The 15,228-nt window shown below is 38.3% G+C and overlaps 1 protein-coding gene across 5 annotated transcripts in view; it reads left to right on the forward strand.

Annotated features, from left to right (window-relative positions):
* The window catches only part of Flrt2 (fibronectin leucine rich transmembrane protein 2), a 93,442-nt gene that overhangs the window by 46,771 nt on the left and 31,443 nt on the right, over nt 1-15,228 (forward strand). The window contains exon 2 of one of the 5 annotated variants that reach the window (XM_048362932.1): nt 3,965-4,093. The exons of the other annotated variants lie outside the window; for them this stretch is intronic. The gene's annotated coding sequence lies outside the window, so the exon portion shown is untranslated. The remainder of the gene's footprint in view (nt 1-3,964; nt 4,094-15,228) is intronic. 5 annotated transcript variants of the gene reach the window in all.

Below are 15,228 nucleotides of genomic sequence, written 5' to 3' on the forward strand. Positions count from 1 at the left end.
TCAGATGATTGTCTATAAAGAAGGGATTGTCCAACTTAAAAGGCTAGGAAGGAGCCTGAAGGAAATTTTTCTATGCCTTACCACAGTGCCTGGGAAGGACTTAGAAAACCTTAGTGTTTTATTGCCTTTAAAACCATTTTTGAGTGCTGCTCATGGCATCAGCTCATTAAGAGATTATTCATAGCCTTGTTTATGTATTCACTGTGTTTCGTCTGATCAATGATCTATCATTGAACTCACTATGATCAAGCATGAGGTAAAATGATATTCAATTAATCATAATCTGTGCTATACTTGAAATTTTGGCTTGAAACAGTGGCAGCCTCAGTCACCTGACCCAAACTGCAGTTTATTTAAATTTCTTCCACATTCAGCACTGTTTAAATTATTTGTGCTTTCTTATTTTCCCCTCAGGATAAAGGCTATATGTTTTGATCACTGTAGTTATCTTCTAATGCCTCAAAGTATTTGGCATTTCCCTCTGTTTGGGCAAAGAAACAGAGACATCCTAACTTATTGAAAAGTCTTTGTTGTCTCCAATCTGTAGGCAGAATGACTTCCATCTATAAAATATGAAAGCTTTAGCATTGTTCTGTGTCTAATGCTTGCAAACTTGTAACTTCACATGCTATTAAAAGCTTCCAGCACCTTCTCTCCATCCTTTGAAAAATAATCAGCATGTTATTTGCTTCCATTATTCTTTCAAGGAAAGCCAAAGACAGTGTTCATCAGTTTCTGTAAATCCAATTTGAAATGCCATTGCAGTCCACACAGACTACTTTTCATGTGTGTGTTGGGGGAGGGGGTGCGGGGGCAGGTGTAGGTTAACAAGCTCTTCACCCATTTCGTTTTTGTTTACAAACTCCTTTCAGATTTACCTTTCTCCACAGTAAAATATAATCACTTTCTTAGTGGTGGACATTTTTCAGTGCACCAGAGAAAACACCTTGAATATATTCCAGGTGTGCTTGCATGAGTACTAAGATACAGTAAGGATTGAGCAGAACTTCTGTCTGAAAGATGTCAGTCTTTTGACATGAAAATTCACCCAACCAGCATACACATGTGTAATGTTTCTTTTTAGAAAAAAACGTAGAAAGTCAGCTCTGCCAGTGTGTACTCCTGATCTTAAATATAGTTCAGGACATCTGTCAGTGAACTGTCAAGCTCTTGTTAAAAATAAAATGGAAATGCAAATCTCAAAATAAACCAAGAACAATATGTAACTCATTGCCACATGCTTTTTATTTTTATTTTTGGGCCTGTAGAATCTTGTTGTGAGTGACCCCATTAAGGTAATTGTTCAAACACTGTCAAATCTTTTATTTTTGAGGCTACCTTTGCTGTTGCAGGAGAAAGCTACAAAACTGAATTGATTTTTTTTGGTAAGAATACATTTATAAATTATGTCAATATATGTAGAAGTGGAGGAGAGGAAGTGAACTCATTCATTTTAAATGACGTATGAATTTATTTCCTCCTGAAATGCTGTTACAAAACTCCGGTTGACATTGGAGCTATGAATGTGTTTATGGAGAGAAGTATTCAGGTCACAAGCTCTCTGCTGCTGTATCTGAAAGAGATGCATGGACTTTCATTAATTCCCAGTAGCCACACTCCCCTTCTCTGTTTTGCTTTCTAGGTAGTGTATACTTTTTGTCTGTTTATTAGCCTCTGAGGACCAGTTTTTACCTTCAGAATGTGTTTTACTTCCTTTACGTTTACTCAAACTTGCAAGAAAAGGCCAAAGACAGACAGACCTCAGCCTTCCTTCTGCAAATGATCATCATCATCTTCAGAGAGTTTGTGGAAATCTGAGTTCGGGAGGAAAGGGATAGACATTTTAATGTTGGTTCAATATCATATCTTTTGTTGGTTGTCTTTTTTGGCAGGCAAGGGCACTGGCTTTGTTTCTCAAAGTATACTGGCACCTAGTTGGCTTTCCCTCCAGTCCTACATATAACCATTCAGAAATCTAAATATTCCACTGCACTATCTTTCCTGACTTATTCCAGAACAGAACTTACAAGCATGCTATGCTAATTAGTCAGAGTGAGAACATATTGCAAACATTATTATCTTTATAAGCCCATAACCATTTTGAACAATAATGGCAGCAGTAACAGTAATAACTGGTGAATGGATGATAAACCTAGAATGGATGCCTAACTGGCGTCTTTAAGAAGTCAGTTTATAATTCCATGGAAAGGTGGAGAGAATGAAATTATTCATTGACCTAACTTCCAGTGGGCCTCTAACCTTCGACACAAGCAAAGCAAATAGTCCCCTAACCATGTGGAGAGAAGGGGAATGATTAGACCTATCTGGGAATATAATGAACATAGTTGAAGGTACAATGTGCTTATTTCACATGGTTATTTTATGCAGCTCAATCTAGGCTCTTTTCTACAAAAAGAGTATTATTTAGAAGTATACATATACTGAGAATTGGATGGCTTCCCTGTTTCTCAGAGTAGCATCCTGATGCCCGAAGCAGCATCACAAATCCTGGGAAATACTGGAGCAGCTGCAACACCTTCTTCCTTCTCATTTGAAACCTCTTGTCTTCTGGTTTTCCTTTGCATTATCCCTCCATACCTTTATAAAAAAGCAAGCAGCATTGGGAAGACACTAAACTCTCATGATCCATTTTACTTTTCTATTTAAGTAGTTGTACAAAGGGACTTGAACCCAACATGTCAAATTGAGTACTGTGATCACTATCAACCCTTCTGTGTTGAACTCCTGTTGTGAGAAGACTGATGATTGCAAAGACACTCCACTCTTCCTCCCTTCCCCCCTGTGGATAGGCTCTTCCTCCCCATAGGCCTTGCTAGACCCCATTGCCCCTCTTCTTTCCAGGAGCTGTCTTCGAAGGCAGTGTGTTCTATCTGTTCAATGGGAGGGATGGAGGGAGACAGTGGAGGGCATGTGATATCCATGCCACTCCATGGAGGAGAGATTTCTATTTCCTTCTTTTACTAATTTTTATTTTGAGATATATATCTAATTTTGGCTTAAAATAAATAAATAACTCTCCAGAGGAGCGATGAAAAGGTAATAGTGGTTGTGGATTTGAACAAAATATATTATGTCCAAGTGTGGATGGCAATGAAACTCCTTTGTATGATTTCTCTATACTAATGAGATAGAGAGCAGATCCCTCGAACGAGCTTATTCTTACAGAGTTCACTGTGATGAGCAGCTATTCCCAAAGCCACTTGTGTTAGGATTCAAAAATTGAGCTATACCCATTTATTTAATCTCAGGTTATTTGGGAGGTGGGGGAGATTTGAGAAGTGTCAGAAAATGTATAAATAAATTCTGATGCTCTTTCAATGTTAGTATCATTTCACAGCGACTTGGACAAGATTTTTTAATGAATAATTTTTGAAATATATTGTATTATCTTTAAGTAGTTGTATAGTGGAGTTGTCATTCAACAACAAAGCAGTTTATGAGTACAATATATCATACTCTGCAGTTCCAGACTGCGATGTTCATTACTTGTAAACTAGAATTAAAACAACAACAATGAAAACACCTGTTGTTCAGAGAGTTGTTTTGAAGACTGAAGGATGCAGTATTTCCAACAACTTTTCCAAGTTTCTGGTTCATTCATTTTAACTGTTTAAATCGTTTGTCCCTATCAAGGCTGTATTTATGACAAGACAATTTCTACTGATTATGAGTAAAGGACAAAAAATAGTGTTAGTCTTGAAAAGTAATGCCAAAATAATTGTAAATAATTGTAATACTTCTATGTGAATATGTGGACAATATGAGAGTCTAAGAGGAAGGCAATGTTCCCCTCTGGAGAAAGATGGGATTTCCAAAATAAAAGGTTCTGCAAAGAGAATCCCTGTGCCATTAAAAAAAATGTCCTTGAACATGTACCAGCCTGGTTTGAGTTGTCTCAGTTTTGTCACTCAGATTTGCATCTTGTCTTTCTTTCTGTTTTTAGTTGTTTGGATTTCTCCCAGAGTATTTGTGGCTGAAATTCTTTTTGGACTCTGTGCTGCCTTTTTTGCATGAGCTTTGGACTGGAATCAATAGCACGTCAAGATGCCAGGCACATTCAGCCCAATAGCAGGTGGGTGCCTACTGGACAGGGTGCCTGATACACGTGACAGTAACAAATTTAGGCCAGAATTAATGAACCAGGGAAGGTACTGTTGGTGTTGCAGGGGTTTTGCAGAGTTTCCCGAAGTCATTTTGATTTTTGTCTTCTAATGGGATTATGATTGCACAAGGAAAGCAGGTTCATGTTTATATTTGTGTGTTTCCATGAATCTTTATAGTGATTGTATGTCTTGGAGCCAATTTATCATTAGAAAATATTTTTCACATCTGCCTAAAAATCTCACTTGAGTATAAAGTAAGGTCACAGTTTTTTTTTATCTGTTTAGTATTCAAAGAAAGCACGCAGAAGCAGTATGAATTATCGAAGATTGTGTTTACATTCACTCACTAAATGCAGGAGACAAGTCTCAGTGTAGCAGGTAAAGGAAATGGTCATTTTATGTAGACAATGCTGCATGTGACCCTTGCATTTGCTGTTTAGAGTCTGTGCAAAGCCCACAAACTCTAGGTGCCATTAAAGGTGAAAGGTGAAAGTGCAAATGAAGTGATGGGTGGGCATCGGGAATGTTCACTAACGATAGTGGTCTTTTAGCTCATCCAAAGAGATAGAAGACTTTAGAGATGGTTTCTCTGCCTTCCATGTTTATATTTTTTACTGGCCCTTTGGTTTTTGTTATCTTTGTCTAGTCACTGGCTTTCTCTTGCCTTTAATTTCAGATTCAAATAAGGTTCTGGAAACCACACCTTCTAAATATTGACTGCCCGAACCCATTCTATTTATATGACTTGTCATACCGCACTGGTAAAACATTCTAGTCCAGGTTTGATCAGAGCATTAATAAAGTGGGAATTGGAGTTATGCAAATCGCTTGTTTGGGGATACTTTATGGCAATAGTGGGTACTGAGGAGTCTAGACTCTAGAGCGGAATGAGCAAGGGTTTGAATGAAAAGCTCTTGGCTGCACCTGACTCATTCCAGGCTGCCACTTTCCTCAGAAAATACCTGCCTCCCTATTTGATAATCAAAGACATACAAAGAATATCTAGATAATTCCATGCAGTTCTAGTTCAAATAATATATGAAACTCAACCACTGCCCAGTTCCTTGGTGGAATATTGTGGTTGTTCCCTTCCCCTAGGTTTATAATATCTATCTTCAAGGGAATTGATAATCACACTCATAATTAGTGATGTCATTGGTAATTGATTTCAGGATAAAGACCTCTATTATCTTCAGAGGAAAGGTTAAATTCTTTATGAGCTGATGACATTATAGACATTTCTGCAAAGTTTTTTTTTTCCCAGTATCAATTAGTTTTCAATATATAGGATCAGGTTTTAAATGAAGAAATTATTTACTTTGATTTAGGACATGTTCTAGTTTTCTATCTCATATTTCACTTGACTAAAACGAATACCCTATCTGGGACCATTTTGCACTGCTGTTTTTTCACATTGTTCCACTTTCATTTTAGATGGTATTATAAATGAGATTCTGTGTCATTCCAAATCTAATAAGACCATAGATTTTGAAAGGATGCAGTCTTGGCTCTGCTTTACAGCTGCAGAGGGAACCACAAGCGTGGCTGGGGGTTAGCATACAGAGAGTGACAGACATGAAACTGTACTAACTGGAGACTTTTCCTTAATAACAAGAACAACTCTACACCCTGTGTAATACACAGGGTCAAATATATGTATGGGTCCTGCTCTTGCATCGCACATGTCAATAGGGAGTTAAAAAACTAAGAGTTTTTTTATAGAATTCTGTTCAGTAGCCACAAGAAGCTTAGTTTGGTACATATTTAAATCAGGATTTAAGGAGTGTGTGTATGTGTGCATGCACGTACTCATACGTGTATGTGCACAAGGAGTGGTTGTGGGTTATTTTGATTTAGGACTCTGGTATTTACTGAAAGTTTGAACTAGGGACCTAAGAAAAAGCCAGAAGTTAACAGTTTAATAACTCCTAGAGATCATTGTCAACACCATTCACTGACTTTCATTTGTACTTAATGCATAGCACACTGAGAAAGAGTCTAAAATCAGGCTAATATTTATTTGTGTAGATCATAGATAAGTGGTTTACCCCCTCTGGAGTCTGCTTTTGCCTCTGTGTAGTGTGGATGCCTGAAGAACCCACCTTCTAGTGTTACTATGTGGGTTAAATGAAGATGCCTTAACCAGGGGCCCGGCACACTGCTAGGCACCCAGGCAACTGTGACTGTTGGCACATAATTAGTACAAGGACATGCGGCAATCTGGTTTTATACTTGTATGGACAACATGAGATATTCATGTGGCAGTTTGCTCTACATAGTAAATTCTGGTTTTACTTTTTATGATTAAGTCATTGAGAAAGCACCTACTTTTGAGCTTTTATGTAATGTCCATGAAAAAGATCCCACATAATGGGACCTGTGTAGGACATATATCTTTTAATTTTTTTGCCATATATTCCTACACTTTTCCACCCCATCGTTTCATTGCACAACTCTGGAGATTAAAGCTAAGCTCCCTGCCCACATACTGCTCTCCCTCCACTGGTCTAAAATAGAAACCTTCTAAAAGAAAAGAACCCAAGGAAAATTCCAGTGACACTGTCCTTGTAATGGGTTACAGCTCTAGGAAGGAACTGTGTGGCAAAAAAAAAAAAATCATTGAAAGATAATCTTGGTGGATGCTCACCATTATTGGCATGGATTATTTGGAAAGGTTAGAATGTCTCTTGCAGTGTGCAGTAGATATATAAGGGGCAAGCATTTACCTGTAGTATCCACCTTCATTTTTCCATGCCATTGTCTACCACAGAAAAAGGAGTAAAGAAAAAGAATGTATAATGCTCATTCATTTTGTTAAATAAGAAATTCTCCATCCCTTCAAAAATCCTTGCTGCAGGCAAACTAGAGCAGCTGAGATTATTTTTTCCTACTAGTTGATATCAAGGAGTTAATCTATTGAGCAATGGATGGTCACTCTGTCCCCTGAGCAGAATTCAAATGTGGATTAATGCAATGAATTTTAGGAGCAAACACTCCTATTTTGGGTGACGATTACTTAAAGCCGCAGGCACTCCCAGAATCAGACTGTCAGTGCCTTGGAGAGACACTCAGAGTTACATCCCAGGATTTCTACTGAGGAAGACGGAGTCACAGATGGCTCCTGCTCCATTCAAGAATATTCTTCAAGACACTGAGCAAGGAGGGAAATAAAACTCATTTTATGTAACAACTTAGTGTTACATGCTAACTGTCATGTTCTAGGGACTGAGAAGCAAGACTCTCTTGAGGACCAGGCAGAAGGAGAACAAGGGCCGTTCTGCAGCTAAGCGGAATCTGACAGTGGCTTAAAAGCAGTGGCATTAGTTTCTTGTCGTTTGCAGTCTATTGCGATGTGATGGACTGTCTTTACTCTTGCAGTAGGATTTATTTATTTATCCATCAGAGAATATTGGCTTCCCTATCTCCTTGCAGGGAGATTAAAGGCTCCAAAAAGAGCCTGTTGCCATAACCTCCTAATCAGTAGAGAACTAAACATGCTTAGCTACTGACCTGGCATCCTGCACAGGTGAGTTGATTCATGTTTTTACAGGACCAATACATGTCTATTCTGAATGGAGCATGCGTATACCAGGTTGCTGAGTGTAGGCTCAAGATGTGGTTACTTGTTTCTGCGCCCCCCCCCCCAAAATGCTGAAAAATATAAATGAAAAAAAAAAAAAACCATGGCATTGGAGGTGACATTGAAAGCCACAAAAGGCTTTCTTTGGGCTGTGTCTTTATTCTGTGTTTCTGGACAGCAGCAGACATTAAGAGCCTAGGTTGGGTACTGTAGTAACAGCCGGACTGAAGTTCTTTCTTAGACAGTCTGCTGTTCTCTCTGCCCTTCCTGCCTTTCAGGACATGACAATATGCCCTCCAGAGCCACAGAGAACAGACATTCTTCCCCGCCCTCCCATACCCGCTTCTCTGCTCACCCGCAGGCCTGCCCTGTTTGGGCAGAGAATCAGTCACTGTGCAGGCGCTGGCGGTGGCTGCAGATGCCCGCGCACACAGAGTGCTAAGTGGTGCTGAAAGCTGCTTTATGAGCCTTGCAGAAGCGGTGTGCACGTCTGCAGCTGCACTTCTGTGAGAATACTGGAGGGCTCAGGCTTCGCTGGCCCTACCTTAGCTTAGTCAGGCCTTCTGTGTGGGAGCTATAGGGGGCTTTTGTGACCTGGCTTACTGTTCACTGCAAATGAAACAGCATCCAAAGGCCATCTAGTGGGGGAGGTTGGTGGGAGGGTGTTCAGAGAGGCCATGAATAAAGATACAGGAGGGCTGAGGAAAGCAAAAGAGGCAGGCGAGAGCTTCTGTGCATGGAGAAAGGCTATTTAACCTAGCCAAGAGATGTGATTGGCATTACAAGCCCGCCCCTGACTTGGCTGTGTGAGTTGGAAGCCCATTTCTTTCTCTGTGAAATGGTGGCCTTAATAGTTACCGACAAGGTGGGGCGAGATGAGGGGAGATAATGCCTGTCAAGTTGTCCGTCGTCAGCACTCCATAAACGTCTCCCCGTTGGAGCCATCTCTCCTCAGGTTTGACTGGGTTGAATATGTGCCCTCTGGGATGAAAGAGGAAAATTGTTTGCTCAGGCATTTTATTTCTCTTACTAATCTCTTTCAGAATTGGTTTATCCCAGATTATCATTTTTCAAGGCAGTATCTTTATTATACCATGTCTCTCCTGCATTCCCCACTCAGAGGGACCTGGCTAGGGTTGAGTCATAATGGTTATACACAAATGACCCCTATTTTTTTTTAAAGTAAGCTGTTTTAGATCTAGTCACAATTATTAGGCAAGTTTATTGTGGATAATTTGGAAAATCTACAGTTACAGGGTAAAATAATTACCATTTGTAATCTCAGCACATAGAAAGGATGTGTGTGTGTTCATTATCTATTTTATACATTTATATATTTGTGTTTTCACTGTATTTATAATGAGTATTTCTTAGGTATTATTTATAGTTTTATTTTATTTTTATTTTTTGATGGTACTGGAGTTGAGGCAGGTAGTCTACTATTGAGCCCTACCTCCAGTCCTCTGTGATTTCATTTGACCCCTCACAAATATGGTCTTGCTTTTGGTCTACGGCTGTCTAGCCCTTGATCCTTTTATTTACTCCTTTTGCCTATCAGAATGATTGGCAGTGCCACTTCGCTCAACTTTTTCAAATGCTTGAGATAAGTTCTCTCATACACTTGTTTGCCTCTCTTAACCTTTGACTTTGATCCTCTTGACATCTGTCTCCAAAGTCTCAAGGATTACAGGTGTGAGCCACCACACACAACCTAAGAGCTTTGATGTTATAAAGTAGTTTTCAGAGAACAAAGATGGATGAATTTTGTTTTCTTTACATTTTGCTAAACCCAAATCACAAGGGATTTGGAAGCAGGTAGATAAAACTACCAGCTTCCTTTGGATTTCTTCCTAAAACCTGCCAAAAGGTGTAGACGAAGAGCCAGAAAACCAAAGATGAGTAGCTGCATTTGACCATTTCTCATAGCCAGCCTTCTGCCTTGCTCTTGTCAAGGATAAGAGCAGCAAATGTTCTCTTGTCTTTGCCTCCTTTCTGTTGAGCTAATATGGCATTTTTAATTATTATATGAATGTATTACATTAAGATTTAAGATGTGTATTTAGTATATAATTCATACATGCATGCATACACATGTACTTACTGTGCTTTACATTCAAAAGTGAGTATATACTCCATACTATAAATAAATATAATATTCTTACAGCTCTATGAGATGCAATGCTTTTTATCCTCATTTTACTGATGAGGAAAATAAAATAAAGCAAGATTAATTAACTTACTGGCAAATTGCATGGCCAGGATTAGCTTCTAGGTTTTGAAACCAGAGGGGTGGAGAGTCTGAGATTGTACCTACTGTGTGTATGGCCTTGACAGATGCTGTAAAGAAAATTGCTTAGTCAATGGGCATAAAGTTTTGTTGGTATAAGAAGATCTAGAGAGCAACTGTATAGCATAGAAAATATAGATAGAGATACTTTATTGAATATGTAATAAGTGCTATTGCTATAGTTAAATGCAAAGACTAGGTAAAATTTGTGTTTCATAATTCTGGAAAGTTTCCCTGTAGTAGTATTATTTACCAACTCTTACATAGTTTTGGCATGGCATTTGATACAGATTTAAAAAATGCCTAAAGTTGTTTGCTGGGTGCTGGTGGCTCATGCCTTTAATCCTAGGTGCTCAAAGGGCCGAAATCTGAAGATCACAATTCAAAGCCAGCCCAGGCAGGAAAGTCTGTGAGACTCTCATCTCCAATTTACCACCAGAAAACTGGAAGCGATTCTGTGGCTTACAGTGGTAGAGCACTAGCCTTCAGGAAAAGAGCTCAGGAGTAGCTCCCAGGCCCTAAGTTCAAGCCATATGGCCAACAACAACAACAAAAGATGATAGAGTGATAGATAGATAGATAGATAGATAGATAGATAGATAGATAGAGAGATAGAGAGATAGATGAGAGTGAAGAAATAAAGTTGTTTAGCTATTTATGTATCTACTAAAAAATAAGAAAAACATTTTGTTAATTCTTTCATATATGTGTGCATGTGCTGTGTGTGTGTGTGTGTGTGTGTGTGTGTGTGTGTGTGTGTGTGTGTGTGTGAAGTTTTAATTCTAGTTAGGAAAATTCTCAGGGAAGTAACAGGTACGGAATCAGAGCCTGGTTGGTAATGATCCTGTCATTTATTCAAGTGGCTCTGATTCGTGTCAGTATCACGAAAGAAGTGTAGCTCCAAAAGGTTGATAAGATAAGGCTGGTTCTCAGGACCTTTTGGGGACAAAGAAATTCCTGAGAGCATACAAATGTTAAAAATAATAAATTTATTTATATTGAATTTCAGTTGGCTTTCTTTTACCAATCAATCTAGTCTGTAGTTTGACTGTAGAAAAATTATTCTATTTTTCATAACCAATCTCTGATTGGGATTTGCTTGTAGTTCAGAAAAATGTGTTGGGATTGCTTTTTTATTTCCATTAAAGTAGGGCTCCATTTTGCTTCTAAAGTGATACTTGCATGTGCACACACTCAAGCACACACACACACACATTGTTTCACCAGACCAGTTCAGGAAGTGGGTAAAAGTAGATTTTATGCTTGAAACTGCTTTGTCATCTAGTTTCTACATGGCACAGAAAGGAAAGGAAAAAAGACAGAACTCATTTTGGTCACTTTAATTGGCACTGCAGCAGACAACAGTGTGCCAATAATGCTAAGGAATTCCTACAGAAGAGCTCCTTCTGGTGTCTGAGATATTCTTGATTTGTTTTGTTTGTACATTAATGTATAATCTTGTGGTCTCTGGTTCTCGTCACTACCTAAGGCAGGAAAACATATTTGATTTCTAGGTCACTTGAACAGGACCTTCCTCTTCAAGGGCCAACTGTTTCTACAAATTAAAGGACTTGACCATGGAATTTTTTTCGGCAATTGAAACTCTTTGCTGTTACTCAAACGTTACCACAAATCCAGCAGACAAATGCAAACTGCCTTCCTTAGATGTGGTCACAACCTACAGTTCAAACAAACCGAATCAAAACTCTTAAAGAGTCTAAATAACAACTCAGTCTTGGGATAAGAGCTACTATTTCAAAGGTGATATTAATAGGATAATGATTTTAACAACCCTTTTAGACATAAATTTCTCTTGCTTAAGCAGTAGCCATACTGTTATGTTGCCTTAGTCATCTCTTTCATACAGTTGTGAGGGCCGTGGCTTGGTAAATGATGAAGGGAATGTTCTGGAGAGACTGCCTTTGTTTGAGCTTCCTTTCTGATGGATGGTGATGGGATTCTGTTAAGGTAGTCTCAACTTTAGCAAGTATCATACTTTGTGAATTTGATTTTCTTAATGTTACTGTGCACCTAAACTAAGTGCTTACATTCATGACCTCTGGTTTTGTTTTTTTCCCTCTTCACGAATTTCTAAGTAGAGATATTCAACTTCTATCATTGTTATAATAGAATTCTTAATGTGGGGCTGGGGATATGCCTTAGTGGCAAGAGTGCTTGCCTCGTATACAAGAAGCCCTGGGTTCTATTCCCCAGCACCACATATACAGAAAACGGACAGAAGTGGCACTGTAGCTCAGGTGGCAGAGTGCTAGCCTTGAGAAAAAAAAAAAAAAGAAGCCAGGGACAGTGCTCAGTCCCTGAGTCCAAGCCCCAGGACTAGCCAAAAAAAAAAAAAAAAAAAAGAATTCTTAATGTCATCATGCACCTAAAATAAGTGCTTGTATTTGCAGCCTCTCAGACTTGTTTGCTTTTTCCTCTTCATGAGTTTCTGAGTATGGGATATACAAATATTATTATTTTTAATATTATTATATAAAATCATATATCAATAACACATTAATAATATTAATAGGGCACATAATAGTATGGAATATTATTGTTACATGTTATTGTTACTAATAATAATACTTGTAGTTCAGTTTAGTTTTAGTCACTGAATAAAAAGTGCTTTGTTGAAATGACCTAATACTGATTCACTCAGCTTTCATAGTTGAAACTAATGCTGCATTTGACATATACGGATATTTGGGGTTTGAGATATTGGGTTTTCAGCACTTGTTCAGCCCTCCTTAGTACAACCCATTGGCCTGTGGAATGATCATTGTCGGATGCCATGCTGTTTATGTCCTCTACAAAACTTAGTGGCGCCTCCATCATTTCTGCCCAGTCATTGCCAGTCATAGTCCAGGCTGTGACTATCAAACACTAAGTCCACCATGGCCTGAGTTCTCTAGGGTAGAAGCAGGAATGTAAAACTATTTTATTTGAGAATGACTATCCTAATGATATGGCAGAACCTGGGAATATTCTAATTTTGGTTCAATTAATTCATGACATATGTAATGTCATTCCCTCTTCTCTTCCCCCCCCCATACCCTGCTTTCTCTCTTACTTTGTGCCAGTCCTGGAGTTTGAACTCAGGGCCTGGGCACTGTCCTTGAGATTCTTTTTTTTTGTTCAAGGCTAATTCTTTCCTTCTTCAGGCAGAACTCCACTTTTGGCTTTTTTGTTAGTTAATTGAATGTAAGAGTCTCTTGGACTTTCCTGCCTGTGCTGACTTTTTAACCCGTGTGTACTGATACCTGTCAGCTCTTCTTCTTTTTCTTATTTACTTTTGAACATAAAGGTTTATGCAAAAGTGAATCAGTGTGTGCTTGTTCATCTGAGTATCTATGTGGGTGTGTTGAATGAAGATAGTGGAGAGGTTTACATAGCGTGAAGGTCATATCCCTTTCACAGAATCTCCTGAGGAAGCATGTAGGAAGCATAGTTTAATAGCTCAGCTCTTCTCATCTGTGTGTGTGGCTGTGGAGGGTGGCGTGGGAGGGTGGTAGGGTAGTCATATGTTCAGTGAGTCATACTTGTAGGCACTCAGAATTGTTGAGAGTCCTTAAGTCATTTGTTTCTTCTCCACTCCTTTGTGAGGATGGAGGAACCATCTCACTCTTGTGAACATGACTGTGGAGGCCTGTGTGATGTTAACTACAAAGTGCTTTGAAAACAAGTGTAAGTTGCCCCATTCACTGAAAAGTAAATACATTGTTCATTGGCTTAATTTGTGAGCTGAAATAGTCCATTTGTCAACTATTGATTTTTAAAATACTATAAGATGAAAGCCAGGAGGGAGCAACAAAACCATTTTCCAAGTCAGAGACAGGTGAGGTTTCTGTTTTCTCAGTGGTGGATGCATGGAGTCCTTGAGAACTGAGGAAATGTAAAACCATCCAAGAAAACCTACACGAAGGTGACAACTTGCCATTGGTGACACATATTCATTTCACAGAAACTGAAGATACATCTTGACGTTTTGAGAGTAGATACATTGAAGGGACATTGTCCTGTGGAAATGCTTTCTCTGGATTAGAAAGTCTGCTTTGCAAATGGATTGGCTTCTGAAGATCTGAAACTACATACTCAGGACCAGAACACAGTCCTTTCATATGAATGCGGAATTCCGGAATGGGTTCTTATTGATCTCTTGAAATATTATTTAGGATGTCAAGGTTCCCATTACTTCAAGCTTGTTAAATAACTGCCAGTTTGTTTGTTCCAATTAATATATATAAGAGTAGGTAAGAATAAAACAAATATTTATTTACCTGGGGTTGTAGGCAATTAAATTATTTCTTAATCACTTCTGACTTATTGAGTGATAGGTGTGCATAGTTATTCAGCTTATAATCGAGGCAGAGTCTTGTCTGGTGAATCCCATTTTTACTGCTTAATAAAGACTTCACAAGTCAAATTTAAACTCTTATAGATGTGAAGGATAAAGGGACATTTTACTTACAAAGAAGCGTGTAGAATTTCAATGTGCATTTATCTTATTGATTTATACACATACCATAAGTAAATAAGTCATACTAGAAAGCATGAAAATAACAAAGTAAGTTACAACTTAAAAATATTAAGTCAACATATCAAAAATTTCTTCATATAGTAAATATTACCCATTTCTGAAATGAATCATTAAGACAGTTATTACATGAACAAAAATAATATTCTTAAACTATAAAAAGTCTTATTTCTTCACTGTCATCAATGTGTGTGTGTGTAGTTAAAATGTTAACTTTGAAACTTTCAATTCAAAGCTAATTCTTAGTTTTAATATACAAATATATGTATATACATATACATATTTTTCAGTCATATACACACACACACATATATATACACACACATACACATACATACATACGTACATGCGTATGTACATATATTTTCAGTCCTGAGGCTTGAACACAGGGCCTGTTGCTGCTGTCTCTGAGCTTTTTTGCTTAAGGCTAGTGCTCTACCACTTGGAACCACAGCACTGCTTCTGATTTTCTGGTAGTTAATTGGAGATAAGAGTCTCCTAGACTTTCCTGTCCAGGCTCGTTTTTACCTTGATCCTCAGATCCCATTCTCCTGAGTAGCTGGGATTACAAGCATGAGACCAGCACCCAGCTCATAATATTTATATACAAACATATCCATATGTGTGCATATATACATATATACATACATATATATGACAAAACAGAAACTAGAAAGGAAGAAGTGACATGGGAGAAGAA

The sequence above is a fragment of the Perognathus longimembris genome, chromosome 14 (assembly GCF_023159225.1).
Source record: "Perognathus longimembris pacificus isolate PPM17 chromosome 14, ASM2315922v1, whole genome shotgun sequence".
Taxonomy (NCBI): domain Eukaryota; kingdom Metazoa; phylum Chordata; class Mammalia; order Rodentia; family Heteromyidae; genus Perognathus; species Perognathus longimembris.